Source organism: Heteronotia binoei, chromosome 4 (assembly GCF_032191835.1).
Source record: "Heteronotia binoei isolate CCM8104 ecotype False Entrance Well chromosome 4, APGP_CSIRO_Hbin_v1, whole genome shotgun sequence".
Classification (NCBI taxonomy): Eukaryota; Metazoa; Chordata; class Lepidosauria; order Squamata; family Gekkonidae; genus Heteronotia; species Heteronotia binoei.
Genome location: NC_083226.1, coordinates 111,400,266 through 111,412,790, shown reverse-complemented (window position 1 = coordinate 111,412,790; position 12,525 = coordinate 111,400,266).

Below are 12,525 nucleotides of genomic sequence, written 5' to 3'. Positions count from 1 at the left end.
AAAATTCTTACACAAGATTCCCCTCCTTTCCCTTATACAAGATACCCCTCCTTCTGCCATTCTGTCATTAGAATGGCTATAGCTCTGTTGGTGGAAAACTCAGAGTGAGACTGATAGAGCACAGCACAGAGTCATTGCACTCCCCAGTTGGAAGATCCATTTTTCCTTTTCCCATACTAACATGCCAATGCCAATGCCAAGTCTCTGCTTAGGAACTTACACCCACCAGGCAGCTCAAAGCCATTCATAGAACTTGTCACAAATCCTGCAGAAATATATCATTGCCCTTTTCGGATAGATGTATTCCGTCACCCCTGTGCAGGTCTGTCAATTTAGCCCATATCCCAGGGTGAGGCAAGAACTGACCCAATCTGCTTGCCATTGCATTCTTCAGCTCCCAGTTTGCCTTCCAGCAAACCCTGTCCAAACATCTAGGATCCCCCATTCTGCACCACACATGGTGTGGCAATTATAGCAGACCACACAATCTATACTCTGGCCACCTGCTCCTGATGAGTCCAGGTCAAACTTTGCCAGAATCACCAAGGCTCTCCCCTTCACAAGGCTGAGTTAATTTCCATCCAGGTGGATCAACAGTACAAAAGGCAGAGGATCGTATCTCCCCCGAACAACAGTGGGATAAGGTCAGGTCACCTCAAGCCCCTTTACCCCAACCATTTAACTGAAGCAAACTCACTGACCCCCAGTTGCAAACCAATGAGTCTCCTCCTGGCCCAGCGGGCTACCCATCATTCACCAACTCACCCCTCAGGTAATATAAATGGTGTATGAGGTGATGTTCCCCCAGGGCCTTCTTAGGCACAACCCCCCCATGCATAGGCTGGGCACTGGTAGCAAAGGGAATGACTCTCCTCCTCCTCCTCCTTACATTCCTACTCAATCTTTACCCCTTCTACCTGCCCTATCCCCTTAACTGAGCACAGATGGTCAGCCCAATAAGGCTTCCTAGGGAGTTGACATGGGATGCAAAAACCATGAGTAAAACCTTCCAGTATCCATGTCAGCTCATCCTGCTTGGATAAATCCACAACCAACCACAACCACAACCAACACTCTAGCTCCTTCAGTTTAATTGGACTAGACCCCTTTGTCAGAAGATGCCCTGCGTCCCCCCCCCCCCCCACATTGCTCCCTGAACCCCACCTGGGGCTTAGCCCTAGGGCATGCTGTGGCTCACTGCATGGGGACCCAAACACAGGGAGCACTCATTCTGGAACTTGCAGGACCTAATACTATACGCCCCTTGGGAACTAAATCCCCAGCAAAGCAAGTGCTGTTGAATTGCCTGCTCCACTTGGGCACAGTTGCCTACACTGCTTAGGAGCTGGTGCATGATGTGCCTGCTGTTAGGCTGATCACCAACATTGGGGCTTGCCAACAACATAACCTGTACCCATACCTTCAGCTGAATCTGATCCCAATGCAATACACACACACACACTGTGGCTAATAGCCACTGATGGACCTCTGCTCCATATTTTTATCTAACCCCCTCTTGAAGCTGTCTATGCTTGTTGTAGCCACCACCACCTTCTGTTGCAGTGAGTTCCACATGTTAATCACCCTTTGGGTGAAGAAGTACTTCCTTTTATCCGTTTTAACCTGACTGCTCAGCAATTTCATCAAATGCCCACGAGTTCTTGTATTGTGAAAAAGGGAGAAAGGTACTTCTTTCTCTACTTTCTCCATCCCATGCATTATCTTGTAAACCTCTATCATGTCACCCCGCAGTTGACATTTCTCCAAGCTAAAGAGCCCCAAGCGTTTTAACCTTTCTTCATAGGGAAAGTGTTCCAACCCTTTAATCATTCTAGTTGCCCTTTTCTGGACTTTTTCCAATGCTATCATATTGGAGCCATGCCGGGCCCACCAAATCTGAATACCCTTGGAGGACTATGTTCATAGTTTGGAACAACATTAAGAATGTCCTCAAGGCTTCGACCAGACTACTACATCAGCATAAATTAAGGATCCCAGCAACCACCTCCAGCTTTTCCTTGCCCCTCTCCTTTAGGTCTTCTTTATCCTTCTTCTCCAGCACTCTAAAGAGAAGGGTGAACACATCTGCATACTCTGTGCATATCCTGTCCTGTGTTGTGGAGGAAAGATGATCCCCAAAGGCATGGCCTTATCACAAATGGGCAACATCTTCACGAGGACTGTTTTATATGCCATCTGTCATAGGCTGGAGTATGCCCAACTCCCCAGGGGGCCCTCTGTGGTTAGGAGTTTGGCAATGAAAGACTCCCCGATCCAACCTGGGGTGATGGCTGCCTTATCCCCCATGCCTAACCACCAGGCTGCGCAGGTGGGGGCATCTGTGGTGTGCTGTGTAGCTGTGAGTAAGATGGGGATCTAGGGTCCCCAGGCCCATGCTGTCCTGCCCAATTGCAGTCAGTCCTGCTGTTGGAACCTCTTCCAAAGCCACTGGAATCACCTCAGGCTGCAACTGCAGCCATCTCCAGTGTTCACTGCATCTGCCCTCCAAAGCAGCCAAACACACTAACACCTCCAATTAAAATCTCACATTGGTGGCTTGCCTAGTCTACCTCCCCACCACACCACCTTGTCAGGCACCCAAGGCCTAACTACATACTGCTTAAGTGCTGTTAACCTGTCAAGGATGGCCTGTCTGCCCTGATCATCCTCTTCCTCATTCAAGGAAAGGGCAGGTACCACCTGTTTTGGGGCTGTCTTCAATGCAGGCTGCTTGCCCTTTGAGGGCCCTTGCCCCTTTTTTTGGCTTCATGCTGGATAAGCTAGAAGACACTGCAGGCTGGGCTTTCCCATTGGTTCACCTATGGTGTCAGGCTGACTCTAGATAAATGCAGCTCCACTGGGCTTCTCCTCGTAAATTTGGTAGATACATGAGAGAGGATCTTTTCCATGGCAGCTCTACGGTTATGGAACAACCTCTCTAGGGAGGTGCACCTGGCCACCTCATTGTTAGGAAGCAGTTGAAGAGAGTTGTATTTAGAACTACATTTTGATTGAGTTAGCTTTTATGACTTGAGTCCTAATTGGAGTTTTCAAACTGTTGACTTTTATCAGTTTTATAATTGTTTTATTGTCCTTTTAATGCTTTATTTGCACTGAAAAAGATGAATTCCCACAAACCTATAAACTGCCCCTACTTGGCCCTCTAGCAGTTAGTTCTACCCTGCAGCCTGCAGGATCTAGCATTACTTTAGATATTGTGACAGTACTGCACAGATAGAAAACTATCCAAATACTACCTGTTTCCCTTGGTGCTGCATCTTGAATTTCAGACACTGCATTGGAAATAGAGTAAACGTCTCTGTATCTAGGTGCCAATGTGGCATCAATAGCAATACAGTAGGATAAAGTAAATTAGTGAACAAATTATAAAATTTTAACAAGCAATCCTTTAATTAAAAGAAGAATTAACTCCGATGGGAGGGGTGGTTGTCCCTTGTCAGTAACTAGAAATCTACACACCATTTTTACCTTCTCTCATGCTTCTCGTAAATAAAATATAACATATAAAAGTGTTTCTTGGCAGGAATGGCTTTTTGTTTAGCTGTATCTTGAAGCTCTGCTGTTTCTGATAATGGTTTTGGTAACAAACTTGAGACTGGCAGACAAGACCATGGGAATATCTGCCTGTATCCATGCACACTGTGATAGCATTTTCCTAGCACTTTTTTTGTTTTGTTTTTTGTGTGTATATACCGTATTTTTTGCACCATAAGACTCACTTTTCCCCCCCAAAAAAGTGGAGGGAAAAGTGTGTGCGTCTTAAGGAGCGAATACTGCAAAAAATTCACACAAATGCCTCTAAATTCACACAAACAGGGTATATATATATATATATATATATATATATATATATATATATATATATATAGAGAGAGAGAGAGAGAGAGAGAGAGAGAGAGAGAGAGAGAGAGAGAGAGAGAGAGAGAGAGAGAGAGAGAGAAATTACTTCCCTGAATAATAAATCCCTTAACATCATGTCTGTGTCACATTATCACACAGTTTAATTAGGCTTTCTACCAAGTCCCTATTATTTCCCCAGTGTAAAGTTGGCAGGAGGTATCCTTGGCTGAGCTGCTGTTAGACACCATTGTTCTTAGGAATTACCTAATGCAAAACAAAACAAAGCCACTGGAGCACTTCAATCCTCTCCCACTATGTCCCCATCTACATAGAGAGAGGGAGGAAAATAATGCTCCACATTGTATAAACAAATATACATTATTGTATAAACAAACACAATCATTAAAAGTTTGAAGGAACAGTAATAAGTCAAAAGCTTAAGGCGTGTTTCATGAGAATGGAGATTTCACATCTTCTACTTTATGAGCAACTAAGATGCTTGTTTACTGTCTAACATGATTCAGTGGAAATTTTCACACACAGAAATAACTGTGTTGGACTCCCAAGGTTCTTCTTGCACAGTGGCAGGATTTTGGAAGACACAGAAAGATTATGGAGTAAAATTGTAATCAACTAGATATTCTACAAAAGTGCATGAATCTATATTTTCAGCACCAGGTTATATTTTTACTCCAAACAAGTCGGCCCCCTCCCAGCCGCACGGCAGCACCGCTTTCAGGCTGGGGGCCGGGTTTGCCCTCCTGGAAGGAGGGAAGGCTGGTGTCGGCTCCCTGACATACAGGAAGCTGAGGGGGTGTGGTGTCAAGGCTATAAAGCCCCAGCACCGCCCCGAACAACGCAGTTCTTTCTGGCTCTTGGCACAGGAGAGCTGCGTTGCTCGTGAGCCGAGCGAGGCCGGAGAGAGGGAGTGCGTGCGGGCTGTAGCGCGGCATGAGCGGGGCTAAGTTTGATTATAGCAGTGCGGAGCGAGCGGCAGTGCGGCGCAAGAGCTGTGGAGCATATAGCTCCATGTTCAGGCGGGTAGGGCAGTGGGAGGTTTTTCTTCGGGGGGGTCTCTGGACGAGGGTAGGGAGGCTTTGGGTGAGGGAGTTGGGCCTTGCCCCCCCTCCCTTGTATTATTATGGGTGGTGAGAGGCAACCAGGGGGTGTTGGCTTTTCTCCCCCCCTTTTTTGTTCTCTGTTCCACCCCCCTCTTCCCTGCTCATCTCCTCCCTTCCCCCTCTTCTGGGGGCTATCCAGGGAGTACAGTTGGTGCAAAGTGCACCCTCCCCATCTCCACATTTTCAGGCGCACTCCTGTCTTGGGAACCGGGTGCCTGGGAACCATCTGGTGGGGGTGTGTTTTTCGGGGACGGGTTAAGTAGTGGTGGTATGCTGCCCAAGAAGGGTCAGGGCCCAACCAAGGGAAGCAGCCCACAAAGAAGTGAACTCAGCAACCCACTTCCCCCTGTGACTTGGGCGAGGAGGCCCACCTTAGGCAGGTTATTATTTGACAGCTGGACGCTCTGGAGCAGCAGAGGGGCGTGGCCAGGGCTCCTACATGGGAGGGGCATCGCCGGGTGTCCGGGCGATCTTCCAAATTGACCTTTGAAAAGAGGTTCTGGCCCACCTTTCTGCTTTGCAGGGTACAACGGTTGGTGTGGACATGCGGCAGGAGTGTGACCGGGAGGATGAGACTGATATGGAGGTGGTAGGCAGCGAGGAGCGCGGCATCCTTGGAACGGAGGGGGGAGTAGTGCATCCAGGTCTGGCTGTGGCAGTGGCGGTCTGCCCTTTGGGGGTAATGGGTAAGTCCCCAACAAAACCCCAGTTGCCAAGCTGGTCATGGGGCCCAGTCCAGCCTAGCGCCCCACAGGGCTTGGCAGGTCCCATAGTGGCATTGTCAGGACAGTCGGGGCCTTTGGGGCAACAGGCGCAGGTTGGACCCTCCTGGGCTTGTGGCTCACCTTGTGCAGTGCTTCAATACCAGGGGTTTTTGGGGCCTGTTTCACAACTCTCTGGGCAAGGGATGGCCACAACTTCATCACAAGGCACCGCCACTTCTGCGGCAACACCAGGGGTACTGCCATGGGGGGGGGGGGAACAGCACTAGTTGTTTCAGCAAGGTGGGTGGCCGGGTTACCAGTGGGGTACCTGGCATTACCCGCCCAATCCGTATGGGTCCATCCCCTTCCATACCCTGCCGTATGGTGACACTGCTCTGCCATTGGGGGATCATTTGACTGTTGCAACTTGGGATAAGATCTTGAGGGGCAAATATGTGGATGTGTTCAGTCTTCTCTTTAGAGAGCTCGAAAAGAAAGACAAGGAGGAGCTTGACGATAAGGAGAAAGAGAAGCTGAAATGTCGTAAGGTGGACAGGACCTGCTCCAACTGGTTGCCCGGTTTCCTGATTTATGCGGGGGTCATAGCAAGGGAGCAGCCTTTACGGGCTGCAGCATTGTTCCAGTATTGTGACATAGTGCACCGTGCGTATGTGGACTTTGTTGGTTCGGCGTGTTTGCAATACGATGAAGTCTTTAGGATGAGGGCTGCAGTCAATCCGGGGCTCCCTTGGGATCAAATCAAGCTTTATAAGAATGATAAAAGCAATATATTCTGAACAAAGGGCAAGGTTGTGTGTTAATGCAGATCTTACAGACAAAATGAAAATCAGCAAAGGTACTAGACAAGGCTGCCCGCTTTCACCATTGTTGTTTATAATGACTCTTGAAATTTTATTGATGCAGATTCAAGAAGAAAAAGATCTAGAAGGATTACAAATAAAAGGATATACCTACAAGTACAGAGCATTTGCTGATGACATAATGTTTATAAATGAAAACCCCATACAAGTTACACCTTTGTTGTTAATGAAAATACAAGAGTTTGAGGAGTTGGCGGGACTTTATATAAATAAAGAAAAATCTAAAATTTTGTGCAAGAATATGCAGATAAATAGACAACAAGAATTACAAAGACTAACGGGCTGTGAAGTTACTTCTAAGGTAAAGTACCTAGGGGTAGAGATAACAATGGCAAATATTGATTTGTTTAAGAATAATTATGAGAAGTTATGGCGTAGAATAGAGGAAGATATGCTAAAATGGAACAAGCTCAATTTGTCATTGTTGGGCAGAATAGCTGCAATAAAAATGAATATTCTACCAAGGCTAATGTATCTGTTTCAAACTATTCCCATTGTAAAAGATGCTAAACAGTTCGATAAATGGCGAAGGAAAATTTCAGAATTTGTGTGGGCTGGGAAGAAACCAAGGATTAAAATGAAAATCTTGACAGATGCAAAAGAGAGAGGTGGATTCCAATTACCAGATTTAAAATTGTATCATGAAGCAGTTTGTTTAGTATGGATGAAAGAATGGATAACGTTGTTAAATAAAAAAACGTTTAGTGTTGGAAGTGTAAGCCAAAATGCCCTCAAAACGAGGTTGGGGAATTAGTTAGGTGGGTACCTGGCTCACTAGGAATCTTTTTACCAATATATACCAGGCTCAACCATCCAGAGGGTAATGCTCAATAAAAGGACTCTAATTTAATAAAAACCAATTGTAATTTATTTAGAATAATAGTTCTTCCACACAAGATAAAAATACAATACAATCACACATTCACACAAGCCTAAGAAACACAGATAGATTGATAGGGGAACATATAAGGGTAAACAGACAGGGTAATATTTACCATCGTAGTCTTCGAGGAAGGTTCCAATGGCGACATAAGAGGACAGGGGAAATGGACCCAAAACTGTGGCCAGAATTGGGGATCGATCTAGACAGCGGAACTGGGATACTGTTAGATGCACACATGAGTGGAGTTGGGTCAGAGGTTATAAGGACTCACCTGAGCCCTTAGGGGATGGGAGGCAACGGGGAGGAGGAAGGGGAGGCTCTGTGATGTCCATGAAGGCTGGACATTAGCAAAGCCAATGGCGAGTCCCTTGGTGACACCTAATTGGGTGTTTGCTTTGACCAATGAACTTCACCTTCATCCTGGGCAACCTGGAAACTTCCAGGTTGTGACAGGGCCTGAGGCAGCTCCAAGGGTGTCAGTATGGAAATGGCTAGGTACTTGGGATTAAGTGGGTTTATCTGGGAAGGTGGCAATAGGGAATCAAATATTGACCTAGGTATCCCCGGTGTAGACAAAAGACTTGGCTCATGCAGGAGATGGTCTTCCTCTTCCTTATCTTCTTCCTGGCACCCATCTTTGTTCTGGGTTTCGTTAGATAAAAGGCTTGAGTGGTCTGGCAGGGTATGCTTGGATAAGCTTGATTGCCTTATGCAAAAGCTGAAGCAGATACTGGAGATGGAATCAGGAAAGTAAGATGGATTCTGGTGGTGTTAGCCTTTGGTTCATGGAAACAGGCTGGAAACATAGTGGCCTGGCTTCTTCCACTGCAGCGGCCAAGACTGGGCACACAAGGAGCAGAGTTCTGGCTAACATGCATCCAGAGGTGTAGAATGCAAAGCTGCCACATAAGCCTTAGAAGCTGTGGGCAAAGTCCACTTCTTAGAGCAGATGTGTGAGAGTCAAACCTCCAGGCACCCTGGCAACCATACTGGTGATCACGATGTCCATATGTATGAAAAGTAGGGGGCTTTCCTTACAGAAGGCCCTGGAAAAAAATTTGGCTGGCATTCATACTTATACTATGGAAAAAAGAAAATGGATGGCCTTTTCTCTCACCATTATATAAGAACTAATCTACTAAATACATGGATAAAGTATAAGAAATATGGTGATGAGAGGAGACCTTTGTGGATAGTGCCAGCTGAAGTGATAAAGATAATGGGCTAAAACAGCCAAAGAAAAACGGCTATCATAAATCAACTACTAAAAATACAAAGTGGAAAAATAGAACTGAAAACTGCAGAAGAACTGAGTTACAAATATGATTGGTTTCAAATGCAACAAATAAAAAGTTTGGTGGAGAATTATATCAAAACTGAAGGAATAAGGAAAGAGCAAACAGAAATGGAAAGAGTCATGCTTGGAGATAATGAGAAATTAATTTCAAAAGTATACAAATTACTCTTACAATGGTCTACAGAAGATGAAGTAGTGAAATCTCAAATGATAAAATGGGCAATTAATGTAAATAAAGAAATAAAGATGGAATCTTGGGAATATTTGTGGAAGAATTCTATAAAACTCGCAATATGTCAAAGTATTAAGGAAAACTGTTTTAAGATGATGTATAGATGTTATATGACTCCAAAAAAATTAGCAAAGATGAACAACAAGATGCCAGATAGGTGTTGGAAATGTAAAAAGCATGAAGGTTCTTTCTACCATATGTGGTGGACTTGTGAAAGGGCTAAAATGTTTTGACAAATGATTCAGCAAGAGATTTTTAAGATTTTGTGATATGAATTCAATAAAGAGGCAGAGACTTTTCTGCTGGGATTACAAATGGAAAAATTTCCAAAAGAAGACAGAACTTTAATATGGTACTTGCTCTCAGCTGCTAGGACATTGTATGCGCAGCTGTGGAAGCAAGAAAAAATACCAGAGAAATGGGATTGGATTATAAAAGTTATGTCTTGGAGTGAAATGGACAAACTAACAAGAAAATTAAGAGACTATGATTTGGAACTTTTTAAGTTGGAGTGGAAGAAGTTCAGAAGATACGCAGAAAAAGAGTGGAAAATAAAAGGACATTGGACAATCTTTGATAATGATTAAGTTTTTTAAAATAAGAATATAACTTTTGTTTTTTTAACAGTTAAGGGTACCTTTAATATTTGTTTCCTTTAAGTAAATAACACTGGCATGGGTCAAGTAATGGGGGAGGGGTGGGGGAAAAGTAAGATATGGGGTAGAAATTTTTTTTCTTTTTATTTAAGTTTTTATAAGTTGTAGATATAGTTTTGCTACCATATGTTACTAATAAAAATTGTTTATCTAGAAAAAAAAATCAACCAGCAGCTTTGGCTCCAGTTGATGTCCCCTGCGAAGCCCAATACAGGGGACAGGGCTGATAGCAGGCACCTGGTACATAGACAACAGAACAACGCAGGGGCCTGCAGTGTAGCGGGCCAGTCAGTTCAACTCCGGCTTCTCTGCTGGGAATTTACATCCAAGGGCGTGTGTGCCAGGAAGGCCTGCAAATTCAAATATGAGTGCTCACTGTGCGGGGGGCCTCACGCCTTTTCAGCCTGCAGTAAATCAAAAGTGAAGGCTGGCACCAAGCGCCCGGGGGGGGGGGGGGTAGCCAACAGCCGCCTGCAAAAGGGACCCAGTCCCATTCGTCTGAGGGTACTTAGAAGGCTGTTGGCTAGTTACCCCTTGACGGCTGATAAGGATTATCTGATGGATGGCTTTACTCATGGATTTAGGATTCTGTACCAGGGACCTAGGGTTCCTGGTTCGGCCTCTAATCTGCGCTCGGTGATAGGGATGGAACATGTGGTCAGGGCCAAAATAGCAAAAAAATGTTTGGAAGGGAGGGTCATTGGCCCATTTGAGACCCTGCCAATACCCACATTATGGGTATCACCCTTAGGAGTAGTGCCTAAGAAAGCGCCGGGGGAATACTGTCTGATACATCATTTGTCCTACCCCAGGGGCGGATCAGTGAACAATGCCATCCTGGAAGTTCTTTGTTCCATCAGGTACACCTCCTTTGATCAAGCGATCAAAGTGGTTTGGGGTTGCGGTGTGGGGGCCGAAATGGCAACATGCAACATTAAGTCTGCATTTCGTCTTCTGCCAGTACACCCAGAGGACTTTGATTTACTGGGTTTTGCATTTCCATGGGCTGTTCAGTGTCCTGTGCTGCTTTTGAAAGGTTTATTTCCTTTATGGAATGGGCATTGCGGGCAAGGTCGGGGTTGAACGACACTGTTCATTACCTGGATGACTACCTTTTTGTGGGTCCCACCAGGTCTGGACAATGTGCTAGATTATTGCATTCATTCGAGGACCTTGCCTGGGAACTTGGGGTGCCATTGGCACACGAGAAGACAGAGGGTCCCAGTTCAGTCCTTACCTTTTTAGGCATTGAGTTGGACACCACACAGCAAACCTCAGGGTCTTAGGGTCAGGTTGGCTTCTCTTAAATAGCAGCGCAAGGTGACGCTGTTGGAGTTTCAGCAGCTGATGGGGCATCTCAACTTTGCGTGCAAAGTTGTAGCCCTGGGAAGGGCATTTTTGCGATGCCTGTGTGACGCAATGGGGTCCCTGAGGCTCCCTCACCACAGAGTGCGAATGACCACCGGTATGCGAATGGACTTGAAAGTATGGGAGTAATTTTTGAGTTCCTTCAATGAAATTTCATTTTGCTGTGATGACTTGAAGTTAGAAGCGGAGCTCCAAATATCCTCAGATGCAGCCGGGGACACCGGTTTTTGAGTATATTTCAGGGAGCATTAGGGCGCGGAGCAATGGCCTGCGGCATGGTTGTACAGTGGGTTATGTCGGGACTTAACTTTTTTGGAGTTTTTTTTCCCATCGTGGTGGCCGTCTGGCTTTGGGGAGATCAGTTGGCCAACCATACAGTGTATTTCTGGTGTGGTAACATGGCTGTCGTACATGTTATCAATTCATTGTCATCAAAATCAGTTGTGGTAATGAGTTTGGTGCGATCTTTTACATTACGTTGCCTCCGGCTAAATATTCTGTTTCTTGCCCGGCATGTTCCAGGAGTTTGTAATGGGGTGGCGGATGCTCTATTTTGCCAACAGATGGAGCATTTTCGCCTGCTTGCTCCAGAAGCGGACCAGCGACCAGCACGAATGCCACTGGAGCTTTGGCAGCTTGGGAGGCGGAAGCCAGTAGGGCAATTCAATTAGCTCTAGCGCCTAGTACCTAAAAAGCCTATGTGAGGGCAGCATTACAGTTCTGGGGTTTCAGGAGGGCTGCTGGGCTTCCGGACAGCTGGCCGGTACCGGTGGCTCATATTATTCAATTTTTTGTCTACCAGAAGGAGAGGGGGCTAGGGCTGAAATCCATCAAGGGGCAATTGACTGCGCTGGCTTTTGTTAGTAAAGCGCAGGGCTTTCCTGAGGGCACCGGTGATTTTAGGGTTAGAAAGATGCTGGAGGGCTGGTCAAGAGAGCGGGGGCCCAGGACAGACACACGGCAGCCAATATCTACTTCAGTGCTGCAGGGGCTTCACGAGGTTTGGCCGGAAGTGTGTTCCTCTTCGTTTGAGGCCTCTCTTTTCCACGTGGTCTCCTTAGTCACCTTTTTTGGGGCGCTACGGATCAGCGAGTTGGTGGTGCAGTCAAAGGCAGATCATACAGGCCCAGCTCTGCGTGCTGGTGATGTAAAATTTGTAGGGGGGCAAGTTAAGCTGACAGTACTGCGGTCGAAAACCGACCAGCATCAGAAAGGGACGGTCATTGTGATTGGCCAATGTGCTGCAGCTGAGCTATGCCCAGTCAAAGCTTTGGAGCAATATATTGCACTCAGGGGTGAGGGTGATGGCCCTTTTTTCGGCATCTGGAAGGCCCTCCCCTCACAAAGTATCAATTTTGGGCTCTGACCGGGAGATCCCTGGCTGAGCTGGGTTTGGGGGGTGTCAAATTTGAGACCCATTCATTCCGAATTGGGGCCACATCTCTGGTGGCGGTGATGAGGTACACCCCCCCCTGCTATACAGCGGGTGGGCCTGTGGTGATCATCAGCTTATAAGTCATAT